The sequence below is a fragment of the Trachypithecus francoisi genome, unplaced genomic scaffold (assembly GCF_009764315.1).
Source record: "Trachypithecus francoisi isolate TF-2019V2 unplaced genomic scaffold, Tfra_2.0 Lachesis_group4, whole genome shotgun sequence".
Lineage (NCBI taxonomy): Eukaryota > Metazoa > Chordata > Mammalia > Primates > Cercopithecidae > Trachypithecus > Trachypithecus francoisi.
This window is the reverse complement of record NW_022681469.1, coordinates 106,054,632-106,071,791: the sequence shown is the minus strand read 5'-3', so window position 1 is coordinate 106,071,791 and position 17,160 is coordinate 106,054,632. Positions and strand designations below refer to the sequence as shown.

General features: G+C 47.2%; 1 pseudogene across 1 annotated transcript; it reads left to right on the top strand.

Moving 5' to 3' along the window:
• Positions 1-12,977: 12,977 nt before the first annotated feature.
• Positions 12,978-13,622, top strand: LOC117072188 (annotated as a pseudogene). Its single transcript, XR_004432724.1, has one exon. The product of XR_004432724.1 is annotated as a 60S ribosomal protein L29-like (transcript).
• Positions 13,623-17,160: the final 3,538 nt, after the last annotated feature.

Sequence of the window (17,160 nt, the reverse complement as noted above, 5' to 3'; positions counted from 1 at the left end):
TGTGAGGCCTCCCTAGCCACATGGAACTGTGAGCCCACTAAATCTCTTTTTCTTTATAAATTACTCATTCTTACATGCACATGTGTGTTTACTGCAGCACTATTTACAATAGCAAAGACTTGGAACCAACCCAAATGCCCATCAGTGATAGACTACATAAAGAAAATGTGGCACATATACACACCATGGAATACTATGCAGCCATAAAAAAGAATGAGCTCATATCCTTTGCAGGGACATGGATGAAGGTGGAAACCATCACTCTCAGCAAACTAATGCAGGAACAGAAAACCAAATACCACTTGTTCTCATTCATAAGTGGGAGTTCAACAAGGAGAACACATGGATACAGGGAGGGGAACATCACACACTGGGACCTGCTGGGAGGTGGGGGCAAGGGGAGGGAGAACATTAGAACAAATAACTAATGCATGCAGGGCTTAAAACCTAGATGACGGCTGATAGGTGCAGCAAACCACCATGACATATGTATACCGATGTAACAAACCTGCACGTTCTGCACATGTGTCCCAGAACTTAAAAGTAAAATAAATAAATAAATAAATATCCAGTCTCAGGTATGTCATTTTTTTTTTTTTTTTTTAAGATGGCATCTTGCTCTGTTGCCAGGCCGGAATGCAGTGGCGTGATCTTGGCTCACTGCAACCTCTGCTTCCTGGGTTCAAGCGATTTTCCTGCCTCAGCCTCCCGAGCAGCTGGGACTACAGGTGTGTGCCACCATGCCCAGCTAATTTTTATATTTTTAGTAGAGACAGGGTTTCACCGTGTTAGCCAGGATGGTCTCGATCTCTTGACCTCATGATCCACCTGCCTGGGCCTCTCCTCCCAAAGTGCTGAGATTACAGGCATGAGCCACCGCACCTGGCCCCCAGTCTTGGGTGTGTCTTCATCAGCAGCATGAAAATGGACAAATACACCTACATAACAAACCTATACATGTACCCCTGCAGTGAAAATAAAAGTTTTTTTAAAAAAAGAAAATACAGGCCTTAGTCCTTAAGCAATTACTAAATTGTGGGGGAAAACTCAGGTGGAATTCTGCAACAACACTGAAGCAGCACGGTTCAATTTTAGACACAAAAAGCCAGGGAGGCAAAGACACCCACTATAAGCCAAGCTTTGCTGGGTTTGGGGAGGGAAGGGGACAATTACTGTAATCTTGATACCGAACAGTGCTGGAGGGGGGATTCAGAACAGCTTGGTAAGGGGCTTAGAAGATATTCACATGTACCTCAAATTGTATTTAATGGCATTTTGCTAAGTAATCTGGTTTCCGGTTTTAGATTCGGATTTTAGTCATAAAGAGCTTATGCTGGGACACTGGACTGGACAGAAGAGCCACTTTCCTGCTTCACAGGGGCACAGTTTCTTTCTAGAATTCTCTTATGCAGAGCGGCTATCCAAGAGAAAACTGAAGCAGACGAGCCAGGCACAGTGGCTCACGACTGGAATCCCAGCATTTTGGGAGGCTGAGGCAAGAGGATCACCTGAACCTTGAATCCAGGAGTTCGAGACCAGCTTGGGCAACACAGTGAGATGCCTGTCTCCGTCTCTCTCGTTTCTCTTCTCTTCTTTCTCTTTCTTCCTTCCTTCCTTCCCTCCCTCCCTCTTTCCTTCCTTCCTTCCCTCCCTCCCTCCTTCCTTCTTTCTTTCTTTCTTTTTCTCTCTCTTTTTTCTTTTTTTGAGATGGAATCTCACTCTGCCCCAGGCTGGAGTGCAGTGGTGCAATCTCAGGTCACTGCAGCCTCCACCTCCCAGGTTCAAGCAATTCTCCTGCCTCAGCCTCCCAAGCTGGAATTATAGGTGCCCACCACCACACCCAGCTAATTTTTGGGGGTTTTTTTGCTTTTTGTTTTTTGTTTTTGAGATGGAGTCTCACTCTGTGCCCAGGCTGGAGTGCAGTGGCCGGATCTCAGCTCACTGCAAGCTCCGCCTCCCGGGTTTACGTCATTCTCCTGCCTCAGCCTCCCCAGTAGCTGGAACTACAGGTGCCCGCCACCTCACCTGGCTAGTTTTTTGCATTTTTAGTAGAGACGGGGTTTCAACGTGTTAGCCAGGATGGTCTCGATCTCCTGACCTCGTGATCCACCCGTCTCGGCCTCTCAAAGTGCTGGGATTACAGCCTTGAGCCACCGCGCCCGGCCTATTTTTTGTATTTTTAGTAGACCTGGGGTTTCACCATGTTGGCCAGGCTGGTCTTGAACTCCTGACTTCAGGTGATCCACCCACCTCGGCCTCCCAAAGTGCTGAGATTACAGGTGTGAACCGCCGCACCCAGCCTCTCTGTCTCTATTTCTTAAAAAAAAAAAAAAAAAAAAAAAAAACTAATAATAAATATATAAGTAAATAGGGACAGACTTCTCTTTCCAGTGCTTAAAAATCTCTATATAGCTGGAAAGTAGCAAATTGTAGGAAAGCAAGAGGAAAAGTCCTAGGGGAAGGAAGCCCAGCAATTCCTAAGATGTGTGATGTGTCCTGACGCCCAGCTGGTTGACTTATGTGCCTGAGGAGTCTGAGGACATGGCTATCTGGCTCTCTGGTAATGAGTGCCGGTCCCCGGAACACCTCTCAGAGCCCAGCTGTCTGGAGGGGCCAGCTGTGGGCGCCTAATCCACAGCCCAGCTGAGCCCTCCATGTGCACCACCTTTGACATTCAGCCCCATGCAGCCTGGAGATGCTGCAGCCCCAGCACTCTGGGCTGGTGACCGCATGATGGGCCCCCGCACAAGAACAGCCCCACCAAACCCTTCCCAATTTCCTTACCCATGAAATCATAAGCAAAATAAAATGGTTGGGCTGGGGGCGGTGGTTCACGCCTGTAATTCAAGCACTGTGGGAGGCCGAGGCAGGTGGATCATGAGGTCAGGAGATCGAGACTATCCTGGCCAACAAGGCGAAGCCCTGTCTCTACTAAAAATACAAAAAATTAGCCGGACGTGGTGGCACATGTTTGTAGTCCCAGCTACACGGGAGGCTGAGGCAGGAGAATGGTGTGAACCCTGGAGGCAGAGGTTGCAGTGAGCCAAGATCGTGCCACTGCACTCCAGCCTGTGCGACACAGCAAGACTCCATCAAAAAAAATAATAAAAGGCTGTTGTGAGCTGCTAAGTTTGGAGTTGATTTGTTGGGTAGCATTAGGATCTGAAACAACTGCCAGAAGAGATACGCATCTGCCTCCGCCAAGGGAACTGCTGGGGAAGGACTCCCAGTAGGGAGTCTCTGGAGAGTCACCAAAAGTGGAGAGAGAGGGAGAACCAAAGAGGAGAGGGAAGGAGTGAGAGAGAGAAAGAAAAAAGAGGGAAAGACAGGAGAGAGGGGAGAGATGTTACCAAAACACCGGGAGTTTGGTCTCGGTCCTGGTGCTCACTGCACAGAAAGCCAATCACTGAGACGATGAGTGTTGCCAATGAAGAAGACTGTACTTGGGTGCAGCAGCGGAGATGGGAGCTCAGCCTCAAATCCATCTTCCTGACCCACTAAAGACCTTTCTTTAGCATGGAAGAAATGTAACTATGTGTAAGAAAACAGGAACTCAGATAAAACAAAGGCAAGTTTCAAGCTTTAAGAAATTGACCAGATGGGTCAATTTCTGTGTTTATCCAAAAAACAAGCAACTGTCTCCGGGACTACTGGGTTGGTTTCAGAGAGAGAAGGAGAAGGAGAGAGAAGGAGAAGGAGAGAGAGGAGAGGGAGAGACGACAGGGAGAGAGAAGAGGAAGGAGAGAGAGAAAAGGGGGAGACAGGAGGGGAGAGAGAGAAAGAAGAGAGAGGAGAGAGAAAGACAGCAGGGAAAGAGAGAGAAACAGTGGGGAACAACAGGAAACAGAGGAGAAAGAGAAAGGAGGGAGAGAGAGAAAGGGGAGGAAGAGAGAGAAGGGGGAAAGAGGAGAGGAAGAGAGTGGAGGGGGGAGAAGAGGGAGAGAGAAAGGGAGAGGAGGAGGAGAGAGAAGAGAGAGGAGAGAAGGGAGGAAGAAAGAGGAGGGAGAGAGAAGGGGAGAGATGAGGGAGAAAGAAGAGAGAGAGAGAAGGAAGAGAGGAGAGAGCGGGGAGGAAGAAAGAGGAAGGAAAGAAAGAGGAGGGAGAAAGAGAGAGAAGGAGAAAAGGGGGAGGGGAGGAAGAGAGGAGAGAGAGAGGAGGGAGAGGAGAAAGAGAAAGGAGAGAGAGAGAAAGGGGAAGAGAGGAGGGAGAGAGGAGGAAGGAGAGAGAAACGGGGAGAGAGAGAAGGAGGAAGATAAACAAGGAGAAAGATTAGGCATAGACAGGAGAGAGGGGAATGGAGAGAAGAGAGATAAAGGGGAGGGGAGAGAGAAAAAGAGAAGGAGAGAGGAGGAGGAGAGAGGAGGAAGATAGAGGAGGTGGGGAGAGAGAAAAACCGCAGAAAGAGAAGACAGAGGGACATCTGCACATCTGATCTCCAGGTTCAGAGAGGACGGAGTCCGCTGACAACATCCACAATGGTGTGCTGCCCTTTCCCTCCTCTCTCTTAAGCTGCAGAGGGCAGGGAGGAAGCAGAACGGAGAATAAAAGACACCAGCCGGGTCTCCCCTTGCCCTCTGCAGGCTTCCAGCCCAAAGCAACCCCAAACTAGTAGGGGGATTTAATGCTGAATCCAGCACGGAGCTTTAATTAACATCTCAAATTAGAAAAGCTGTTCAGTGTTGCTCACCTGGCTTGAGACTGTTTTGCTTCTGAAACTGACCTGGGACTGTCCCTTGCATAAGAGTGAACCAAAAAACCACGGCACATCCAGTCTCCATTCGGGGAATGGATGAAAGTTACCAGTGGAAGTACAACCCGCCATGCCCGAGGGGCCCCGCCCCAACCACCCCGGGGGGCTTAGGCCAGTGGGAGCTTCCTGGACAGAGCTGCCCACTGCTTCTGCCCCCTGCTTGGTGGGGGTCTGGTTCCATTGACCTACTGCCCAAGGGCTGAGGTGTGCAGGAGCCTGGTACATGGGACTGGTGGGAAGCTCCTCAAGGTTTGTAAACGCACCAATCAGTGCTGTGTGTCTAGCTAATCTAGTGGGGACTTGGAGAACTTTTCTGTCCAGCACTCTGTGTGTAGCTAAAGGATTGTAAACGCACCAATCAGCACTGTGTGTAGCTAAAGGATTGTAAACGCACCAATCAGCACTCTGTGTCTAGCTAAAGGATTGTAAATGCACCAATCAGTACTCTGTCAAAACGGATCAATCAGCACTCTGTAAAATGGACCAATCAGCTCTCTGTAAAATGGACCAATCAGCAGGATGTGGATGGGGCCAGATAAGGGAATAAAAGCAGGCCACCAGAGCCAGCAGGCAACCTGCTGGGGTTCTAGTGCATGCTCTGGAAGCTTAATGGAAGCTTTGTTCTTTTGCTTTTTGCAATAAATGTTGTGGCTGCTCAGTTTTTAGGTCCACGCCACATCTACGAGCTGTAACGCTCACTGGGAAGGTCTGCAGCTTCACTCATGAAGCCAGTGAGATCATGAACCCAGGGGGAGGAACGAACAACTCCAGAGGCGCCGCCTTTGAGAGCTGTAACACTCACTAGGAAGGTCTGCAGCTTCACTCCCAAGTCAGCAAGACCACAAACCTACCAGAAGGAAGAAACTCCAGACACACCATCTTTAAGAACTGCAACACTCACCTGGAGGGTCAGCGGCTTCATTCTTGAAGTCAGCGAGACCAAGAACCCACCAATTCCATACACAGAAGTAGGAGGAAAAAAAGCCGAGTTTGACTGTGTCTGGAATTCTGTATCTTCAACACAGTGAAGCCAGCCCCGTGAAATTCAGGATGTTTTAATCTCACGTGCCGGTTTCTAGAAGCCTCATCCTCCTGGATCCTCTCATTTGATTACACTTCAGGTTCACCTGGGCTTTTTTCTCTTAAAAACACATTTTTACAGACTTATGTCTAGAATTGCAGCTTTTCTAAGTAATCATCTTGCCTGAGCCCCTCCAGTAGCTGGGACTACAGGAATGTGCCACCATGCTGGACTTTTTTTTGTTTTTTCTTTTTTAAAAAAAGACAGGACATCACTCTGTTGCCCATCCTGGAGTGCAGTGGTGTGATCATGGCTCACTGCAGCCTCAGACTTCTGGCCTCAAGCAATCCTGCCGCCTCAGCCTCCCAAAGTGCTGGGAATACAGGCGTGAGCCACTGCACCCCCACATCCCTGAGTCTTTCTCTATGTTGTTGCCTAGCCATGCACTCTCCGCCCCCCACCATTCCCAAGAGTTTGGAAGCATTTAATTCACCAGAAGGTGGCGATAGTGACCACATCCGTGGGGTGATGGTTTTACAGGTGCCAGGAAGAACACTCAAATTCACACCCACACATGTGTGCATGCTCACACCAAAATCAGACACTCCCTAAAGCTGTTCAGTGTTGCTCAAAAACACCCTCAAGAGATTGCTGGTGGGTTTGATTCCTGCCTTACTCACACGGGGTTCTCATTCCCATCAGGCTCACAGTGCAAACCCCTTGAGCAAGCACAGCCAGTGGGAAAAGGCCCCTCATGGCCAGCTCTTCAGATTTTCACATTTTTCCCAAAATGTCAGAAATCTGAATTTTGTATTTTGTTTATTTTTTGGTAACTCTCCTGATTTCTCTATGCTGGCAACAAAATAAAAATATTTTTAAAACATTCAATGAGCCAAGCAAAACAAATATATGCACCCGATTCCAAGTGGGCTTACAACCTCTGATTGACAGCGAGGTCTCCTCAGTCATAAATCACAAGGATGATGATGGCATTACCTGCACTGGAGCTGGATTCAGCAGAGAAAAGGAGGTAGGGCTGAGGAGATGAGAGTCACAGCCGTCTCTTTGCCATGGAAACCCCAGGGGAGGAGGCTTTTTTTTTTTTCTGTATTGAGATCAATGAGAGATTAATAATAATCTTGTACATTGATATAACACTTCAAACTTGAGTGCTTGCCATCTATAATCTCATTTGATCCCTAGAACAGCTCCATGAGCTCGTCAAGAACGCCTGACACTCTCTAACCTGATAAAGGGAGATAAAGGCCCAGACGATTTCACACACAGAAAGAAAGAAGGCGAGGAAAGGTAATGGGAGGACCTAGGTTTTAGTGGAAGGACTCAGAAAGAGTTCATTTTTCTTTGCTTTTGTCTGATATCGCTTGCTCTCTCTCTCTCTCTCTCTCTTCCCTCCCCACCCTCCCTCTCCCTCCCTCCCTCCCTCCTTCTCTTTAAGAGACAAGGTCTTGCTCTGTTGCCCAGACTGGAGTGCAGTGATGCAGTCATAGCTCACTGCAGCCTCAACATTCTAGGCTCAAGTGATCCTCCCACCTCAGCCTCCTGAGTAGCTGGGACCACAGGCACGCACCACCCCACCTGGCTAATTCTTTAATTTTTATTTATTTATTTTTTTTTGAGACACAGTCTTGCTCTGTCACCCAGGCTGGAGTGCAATGGTGCGATCTCAGGTCACTGAAAACTCTGTCTCCCAGGTTCAAGTGATTCTCCTGCCTCAGCCTCCCGAGTAGCTGGGATTACAGGCGTGCACCACCATGCCTGGCTAATTTTTGTATTTTTAGTAGAGACAGGGTTTCACCATGTTAGCCAGGCTGGTCTCAAACTCCTAACCTCAGGTGATTCACCCACCTCGGCCTCCCAAAGTGCTGGGATTACAGGCATGAGACACCGCACCCAGCCTAATTATTTAATTTTGTTTAGAGATGGGATCTCACTATGTTGGCCAGGCTGGTCTCAAACTCCTGGCCTCAAGTGATTCTCCCATCTCTGCCTCCCAAAGTGCTGGGATTACAGACATGAGCCAATGCGTCCAGCCTGTCTGCTCTGTTATACCTTCTCTCTGTGATAGACGATTTTGTTTTGCAGTTGCAGAAGGCAGGAAACAAGGGTGTTTCTGTCGTGACAGGAATGAGGAATGGCAGCAGCAGGAGTGAGAACAACAGCTGACAAAACAAGACAGAGCTGGCCAGATTTGCGAAGAAAATACAGTCTGGTGGTTGAGGATCCGGAGATGCCCTTCACTGACTTGTCAATGTCCCAAGTGTCAAACCCGGCCCCACCTCCGTGGAGTTCATTCGCATAAAAACATTAACTGGAGCCAATCTTCACAATCTGGTGACTCAGAGGTCAATGTTCTTTTATCAAAATTGGAGTGAACATACTCATGAGGATGGTTACTCTAAAAGAAAATAACAGAAAATTACAAGTGTTGGTGAGGATGTGGAAGCATTGGAACCCTTGTGCCCTGTTGGTGGGCATGTAAAAGCTGCGACCACTGTGGAAAGCAGCATGACAGTTCCTTAGGAAAGTAAACAGAGTAGCCAGGCACGGTGGCTCACACCTGTAATCCCAGCACTTTTGGAGGCCGAGGTGGGCGGATCATCTGAGCTCAGGAGTTCGAGACCAGCCTGGCCAACATGGCAAAACCCCGTCTCTACTAAAAATACAAAAATTAGCCAGGCATGGTGGTGCATGCCTGTAATCTCAGCTACTCAGGAGGCTAAAGCAGGAGAATCGCTTGAACCTGGAAGGCAGAGGTTGCAGTGAGCTGAGATCATGCCACTGCACTCCAGCCTGGGCAACAGAGCAACACTCCATCTCAAAACAAGAAAAAGAAAAGAAAATTAAACATAGAGTTACCCTATGACCCAGCAATTCCATGTCTGGGTATATATTCAAAAGAATTGAATGTACATGTAGGTTTATTGTGGCACTGTTCACAATAGCAAAGACTTGGAACTAACCCAAATGCCCATCAATGATAGACTGGATAAAGAAAATGTGGCACATATACACCATGGAATACTATGCAGCCATAAAAAAGGATGAGTTCATGTCCTTTGTAGGAACATGGATGAAGCTGGAAACCATCGTTCTCGGCAAACTAACACAAGAACAGAAAACCAAACGCTGCAAGTTCTCCTAAGTGGGAGTTGAACAGTGAGAACACATGGACACAGAGAGGGGAACATCACATGCCAGGGCCTGTCATGGGGCAGGGGGCTAGGGGAGAGATAGCATTAGGAGAAATACCTAATGTAGATGCCAGGTTGATGGGTGCAGCAAACCACCGTGGCACATGTATTCCTATGTAACAAACCTGCATGTTCTGCACATGTATCCCAGAACTTAAAGTATAATAATAAAAAAAAATGAAAGGATCTCAAAAAAATATTTGCACACCCATGTTCATAGCAATGTTATTCACAAGAGTCAAAAGGTAGACGAGACCCAGGTACCCATGAACAGATGGATGAATGAACAAAATGTGGTCTGTCATACAATAGAATATTTTTCAGCCTTTAAAAGGAGATAAATTCTGACACCTGCTCCAACATGGATGGACCCTGAGGACGTTATGCAGAGTGACATAAGCCATTCACCGAGAGACAAATACTATATGATTCCACTTATAGGAGGCAGCTAGAGTTATTGAACTCATAGAGACAGAAAGTAAAATGATGGTTGCCAGGGAGAAGGGAGGAGGGAGAGTGAGTGTTTAATGGGAAGAGTTTCAAGATCACAAGGTGAAAAAGTTCTGGAGATGAATGGATGGTTGCACAACAATGTGAATCAACACTCCTGAACTCCACACTCAAAATGGTTAAGATGGGGCCGGGTGCGGTAGCTCACGCCTGTAATCCCAGCACTTTGGGTGGCCAAGATGGGTGGATCACCTGAGGTCAGGAGTTCGAGACCAGCCTGACCAACATGGTGAAACCCCATCGCTACTAAAAATGCAAAAAGTGGTTGGGTGAGGTGGCGCATTCCTGTAATCCCAACTACTCAGGAGGCTGAGGCAGGAGAATCGCTTGAACCCAAGAGACGGAGGTTACAGTGAGCCGGTATCACACCACTGCAATCCAGCCTGGGTGAGATAGAGCAAGACTGCATCTAAAAAAAAAAAAAGGTTAAGATGTTAAATTTTATGCTACATGTATTTTCCACAATTTTTTAAAAAATTTAAATGGCCAGATGCAGTAGCTAATGCCTGTAATCCCAGCTCTTGGGGAAGCTGAGGCAGGAGGATCACTTGAGTCCAGCAGTTCAAGACCAGCCTGGACAACATAGTGAGACCTCCATAGCTACAAAAAATAAAAAATTAGCCAGGCTTGGTGGTGCACACCTGTAGTCCTGGCTACTCTAGAGGCTGAGGCAGGAGGATGGCTTGAGCCCAGGAGTTCAAGGCTGCAGTGAGCTGTGATTGTGCCACTGCACTCCAGCCTGGGCTACAGAGCGAGACTTTGTCTCTAAAAATTAACTATTTATGTTAAAAATTAATGTTTTTTTAAATTAAGATGGGGTGAAGTCTCAAGAACAGATGCATTCACTTGAACCCCAGCCTCCCTCTGCTCCCAGCTTTGGCTTCAACAATTTCACCCTCATTCCAAACTCCTCCATTACATTCTGCTGGTCCAAACCTGGGTAGGTTTGCCAATTCTGCTTCCTCTGCCCGGAATCCTCTTCCCTCCTTTATCCTATTTTTTTGGCCAAACCCAGCTCAAACATCAGGTTTTGGAAGCCTTTTCCATCCTGACCACCCGCAACCCGCCCTGAAAGTCACCTGCTTTCCCACTGGACCACAGCTTTGCCTCGATTGTGTTTCATCAGCCTCCTCTCACAGAGCGCTTACGGCTGCTTGTGCACATGTGCGTCTCCACTGTCAGCCATGGGGGGTGCTTTGGGGAAGGTGCATGAAGGATTGGTGGGAACCAGTCCTTTTCTCACCCACCCAGGACAGAAAGGAAAGACCCAAATACTAGACCGGGCACAGTGACTCAGGCCTGTAATCCCAGCACTTTGGGAGGCTGAGGTGGGCGGATGACCTGAGGTCAAGACCAGCCTGGTCAACATGATGAAACCCCGTCTCTACCAAAAATACAAAAAATTAGATGAGTGTGGTGGTGAGTGCCTGTAATCCCAGCGACTAGGGAGGCTGAGGAGAATTGCTTGAACCCGGGAGGCAGAGGTTACAGTGAGCTGAGATCGCGCTGCTGCACTCCAACCTGGGCCACAAGAGAGAAACTCCGTCTCAAAAAAAAAGGGGGGCACAGGGGGAGAAAAAAAAAGACCCAAATACTTGGAGACTGAATTTAATTAAAACGGGATTGTAATGGCCTTAAACATGCATGCTCATGACTTCATGGTGAATCTTCCACCTCTCTAGATTGTCAGCATGGGGTAGGTTCCTGAGCTGGTGCTGCTGCAATGTTGGGGCATCTCTAGGGGGCCATGAGGGCCCCATGAATCTCATGGAACAGATGAAACCAGTGGGAGATGGGTTGGGCTTGAAGCCTGTCCCAGACAGTTTACTGAGATTCCTCAGTAAACTGTGCCCAGCAGGGGAGGCGCCCATTGTTAAAGAAATGTGCCTAGCGATGGCTGGGCGCAGTGGCTCACACCTGGAATCCCAGCACTTTGGGAGGCCGAGGTGGGTGGATCATAAGTTCAGGAGTTCAAGACCAGCCTGGCCAAGATGGTGAAACCCCGTCTCTACTAAAAATACAAAAAAAATAGCTGGGCGTGGCGGTGGGTGCCTGTAATCCCAGCTACTCAGGAGGCTGAGACACAGAATTGCTTGAACCTGGGAGGTGGAGATTGCAGGTGAGCTGAGATTGCACCACTGCACTCCAGCCTAGGCGACAAGCGAGACTCCGTCTCAAAAAAAAAAAAGGGGGGCACAGGGGGAGAAAAAAAAAGACCCAAATACTTGGAGACTGAATTTAATTAAAACGGGATTGTAATGGCCTTAAACATGCATGCTCATGACTTCATGGTGAATCTTCCACCTCTCTAGATTGTCAGCATGGGGTAGGTTCCTGAGCTGGTGCTGCTGCAATGTTGGGGCATCTCTAGGGGGCCATGAGGGCCCCATGAATCTCATGGAACAGATGAAACCAGTGGGAGATGGGTTGGGCTTGAAGCCTGTCCCAGACAGTTTACTGAGATTCCTCAGTAAACTGTGCCAGCAGGGGAGGCGCCCATTGTTAAAGAAATGTGCTAGCGATGGCTGGGCGCAGTGGCTCACACCTGGAATCCCAGCACTTTGGGAGGCCGAGGTGGGTGGATCATAAGTTCAGGAGTTCAAGACCAGCCTGGCCAAGATGGTGAAACCCCGTCTCTACTAAAAATACAAAAAAAATAGCTGGGCGTGGCGGTGGGTGCCTGTAATCCCAGCTACTCAGGAGGCTGAGACACAGAATTGCTTGAACCTGGGAGGTGGAGATTGCAGGTGAGCTGAGATTGCACCACTGCACTCCAGCCTAGGCGACAAGCGAGACTCCGTCTCAAAAAAAAAAAAGAAAAGAAAAGAAAAGAAATGTGCCTAGTGACACATGAGGCCTGGCAAATTGGCATGGAGGAGGTACTGAATAATGAAAACACTTTCAAAAGGCAACCTTGGACACTTTCATGCACTTAACCTAACCCAAGCCTTCAGGGGACTTGGGCCAGATTCCCCCCAAAAAAAGATGATTATAATAAACATAATAAACAGTAAAAGAGATCAATAATTTTTCAAAGGGCTCTACCCCCTGGGATATTTAAAAACCCACTGAAAGGCTAGAAGTAAAGAGGTCAGGAAGAAATGAGAGTCTAGAAATAGACACACACATATATCATCAATTGATTTATTACAAAGGTGCCAAGGCCATTGGAAGGAAAAGGGATAGTCTCTTCAACAAGTGGTGCTGGAACCATTGAATATTCTTATGCTGTAAATACTAAGAAACGTCAACCCTGACCTCGCTCTTTGTAAAATATTAACTCAAAATGGATCATAGACCTAAATGTAAGAGCTGAATTCATAAAGCAGCTAGAAAAAAGCAGTGGAGAACATCTTTGTGACCTTTAGTTAGGCAGAAATTTCTTAGATACGACACCAAAAGCACAATCTATAATAGAAAAAAGAGATAAATTGGACTTCATCCGAATTTAAAATATTTGCTTTTCAAAAACCCCATTGAGAAAATGGAAAGGGGAGCCGCGGCTAAAGATGCAGACACGGCCAAGTCCAAGAACCACACCATACACAACCAGTCCCGAAAATGGCACAGAAATGGTATCAAGAAACCCCGATCACAAAGATACGAATCTCTTAAGGGGGTGGACCCCAAGTTCCCGAGGAACATGCGCTTTGCCAAGAAGCACAACAAGAAGGGCCTAAAGAAGATGCAGGCCAACAATGCCAAGGCCATGAGTGCACGTGCCAAGGCTGTCAAGGCCCTCGTAAAGCCCAAGGAGGTTAAGCCCAAGATCCCAAAGGGTGTCAGCCACAAGCTTGATCGACTTGCCTACATTGCCCACCCCAAGCTTGGGAAGCGTGCTCATGCTCGCATTGCCAAGGGGCTCCGGCTGTGCCGGCCAAAGGCCAAGCAAGGCCAAGGATCAAACCGAGGCTCAGGCTGCAGCTCCAGCTTCAATTCCAGCTCAGGCTCCCAAAGGTGCCCAGGCCACTACAAAGGCTACAGAGTAGGTATTTCTGTGTGCCAACGTGAGGACAGAAGGACTGGTGCGACCCCCCACCCCCACCTCCGGGCTGCCATCTGCATGGCGCTGTGGTCCTCCTGTGCTGTTTGTACAAATAAACCTGAGGCAGGAAAAAAAAAAAAAAAAGAAAGAAAAAAAGAAAATGGAAAGAGGCTGGGCACGGTGGCTCAAGCCTGTAATCCCAGCACTTTGAGAGGCCGAGACAGGCGGATCACGAGGTCAGGAGATCGAGACCATCCTGGCTAACACAGTGAAACCCCATCTCTACTAAAAAATACAAAAAACTAGTCAGCCGGGCGTGGCGGCAGGCACCTGTAGTCCCACTTACTTGGGAGGCTGAGGCGGGAGAATGGCCTAAACTCGAGAGGCGGAGCTTGCAGTGAGCTGAGATCCGGCCACTGCACTCCAGCCTGGGCGACAGAGCGAGACTCCGTCTCAAAAAAAAAAAAAAAAAAAGAAAATGGAAAGAGTGGGCTCAATGGCTCAGGCCTGCAACCCCAGCACTTTGGGAAGCTGAGGCAGGAGGATGGCTTGAGCCCAGGAGTTTGAGACCATCCTGGGCAACATAATGAGATCTGAAAAAAAAAAAAAGAGGTGGGAGGATCACTTGAGCCTAGGAGGTCAAGAGGCTGTAATAAGCCATGAGTGTGCCACTGTACTCCTACGTGGGCGACAGGAGTGAGATCCTGTCTCCCCCAGCAAAAAAAAAAAAAAAAAAAGGACTGAGAGAAAGATATTTCCAAAACATGTGTGATTAAAAAAAACAAACAAACTTGTATCCAGAATATATAAAGAACTTCTACAATTCAATAATAGGAAGACAAACAACCCAATTAAAAAAAAGTAAAGGGCCGGGTACAGTGGCTCATGCATATAAGTCCCAGCAATTTGGGAGGACAAAGTGGGTGGATCTTTTGAGCCCAGGAGTTTGAGACCAGGGCAATGTGGCAAAAGCCCATCTCTCCAAAAAATACAAAAATTACCCAGGCATGGTGGCACATGCCTGTAGTCCCAGCTACTCAGGAGGCTGAGGTGAGAGGATCACTTCAGCCTGAGAGGCAGAGGTTGCAGTGAGCCAAGATCATGCCACTGCACTCCAGTGTGGGTGACCAAGCAAGACCCTGCCTCAAAAAAAGAAAAAACCTAAATAAAATATGTGAATAGACATTCCATCAAAAAGTTATATAGGTAGCTAATATATGCACAAGTATTGTTAGCCATTAGTTGGATGCCAATTAAAACCACTATGAGTTACCATTAACATCTATTAGAAGAGCTATAATCAAAAAGATTGTCAATTTGCAAGGATATGGAGAAATGAAAACTCTCAAATGTCATGGGTGGGAATACAAAATTGAAAAGCAGTTCGGTAATTTCTTTAAATGTTAAGCTTACACCTATCACGTAAACCTTATCATATGAATCAGCAATTCCACTCCTGGGTATCTACCCAAGACAAACAAAAACGTGTGCACACAAAGAGATAAACACAAATGTTCATAGCGGCTTTGTTCACAAAAGCCTCCAACTGGATATGGTGCCAATGTCCATGAACCAATGAACAGATAAACAGATTGTGATGTAGACACACAGGAGACTGTACTCAGCAATACAAAGGAATGAACTAGTGAGACCGGGTATTAGTCTGTTCCTGCATTGTTATAAAGAAATGCCTGAGACTGTGTAATTTATAAAGAGGTTTAACAAGCTCACAGTTCCTCAGGCTGTATGGGACATATGGCTGGGGAGGTCCCAGGAAACTTACAATCATGGCAGAAGGTGAAGGAGAAGCAGGCAGGTCTTACATGGCCAGAGCAGGAGGAAGAGAGAGGGAGCGCTGCACTCTTTTAAACAACCAAATCTCAGGAGAACTGCATCACGAGAAGAGCACCAAAGGGGGAAATCCGCCCCATGACCCAGTCACCTCCAGCCCAGGCCCCACCTCCCACAATGGAGATTACAATTCGATATGAGATTTGGGTGGTGACATAAATCCAAACCATAGCAGACATTAAACACTATGAATGAAACTCAAAAACATGCCAAGTCAAAGAAGATCAACATGAAAATCTGCCTATTGGACAATTTCCTTTATGTGATATTTCCAGAAAGGACAAAACTTCAAAGACAGTAAACTGATCAATAATTATCTGAGTTTGGGGTTAGAAACAGGCACAACGAAATTTTGAGGGTGGTGGAAGTGCTCTAAAACTGGATGGTGGTCATGTTGCAGAACCATATAAATTTACTAAAAATCATTGAACTGTACACTTAAAATAGTTGCACGTTATGGCATGTAAATTACACTTCCATAAACCTATTGTTTAATCTGCTACACGTTACTCAGAAATTCTGCCCCCAAGAATCTATCCTAACTATATGTTAGCAAAAATACAAAATGACCCATGTATTAGTCTATCTATTATAACATTTTTGTGTAAACAAAAGGCTGTAAACAACCCAAATGTTCATTGATAGGGGACTGATTGCATTATCTGTAGTATATCCATAAAATGGAGTACTCTCCACCTACAAAAAACATAAAAGTAGATTACAACATATGTTATACAATAAACCAGAAAACATTGTTAAATGAAAAAAATAAATCTGCAGAAGAGTTCCGTTAGTGAAGAGGAGTTTTAAAAAAGAATATGAGGGCCGGGCGCAGTGGCTCGCTCCTGTAATCCCAGCACTTTGGGAGGCCGAGGTGGGCAGATCACCAGGTCAGGAGATCAAGACCATCCTGGCTAACACGGTGAAATCCCATCTCTACTAAAACAATACAAAAAATTAGCCAGGCGTGGTGGCAGGTGCCTGTAGTCCCAGCTACTCGGGAGGCTGAGGCAGGAGAATGGCGTGAATCCGGGAGGCGGAGCTTGCAGTGAGCCGAGATGGCGCCACTGCCCTCCAGCCTGGACAAGAGAGCAAGGCTCCGTCTCAAAGAAAAAAAAAAGAATATGAGACCAGGTACAGTAGCTCATGCCGGCAAGCCCAGCAGTTGGGAGGCTGAAGCAGGATTGATTGAGGCCAGGAGTTCGAGACCAGCCCGGGCAACATAATGAGACCTTGTCTTTACAGAAGTTTAAAAATCAGCTGAGTGTGGTGGTGCACACCTTTAGTCCCAGCTAGCTGAGAGGCCAAGGTGGGAGGCTTGCTTGAGCCAGGGAGTTCAAGTCTTCAGTGAGCTGTGATTACACCACTGCACTCAAAAAAAAAAAAAAATTAAAGGTTTTGGGGGAGGTTTTTGGTTTTATGTTTTTTTAAAAGTTTTGCTTACCAGAGATTCTCTTGCCTGTGCCCCCTTCAGTGTGGAACAGTAATGCAGCTGAGGCCTTGTCAAGCCCTACATCAACAGTTGGCACAACTCCGCTTGTTACAACTTTCAGCCACAAATAGGACTTTCATCCATCTGTAACCTGGGAGTCACGTGAGATGAGTTCATGGGAAGAAGGTGGACTGAGGAAGCCCAGTGAGTTGGCCACGGTGAGCTGGTAAATGCTTAACAACTGGCTCTCCAAGGGAAAAACCGGTTTGTAGTGTGTGCCAATTCCCGTGATGTAAATGCTCCCACCACAGCCGATTTCAGACTAACCTCGTGAAGTCACTGAACCCACAGTTGGAATGAGACGCACACAGCCAGTTCTTCCACGCAGTCCACACCAGT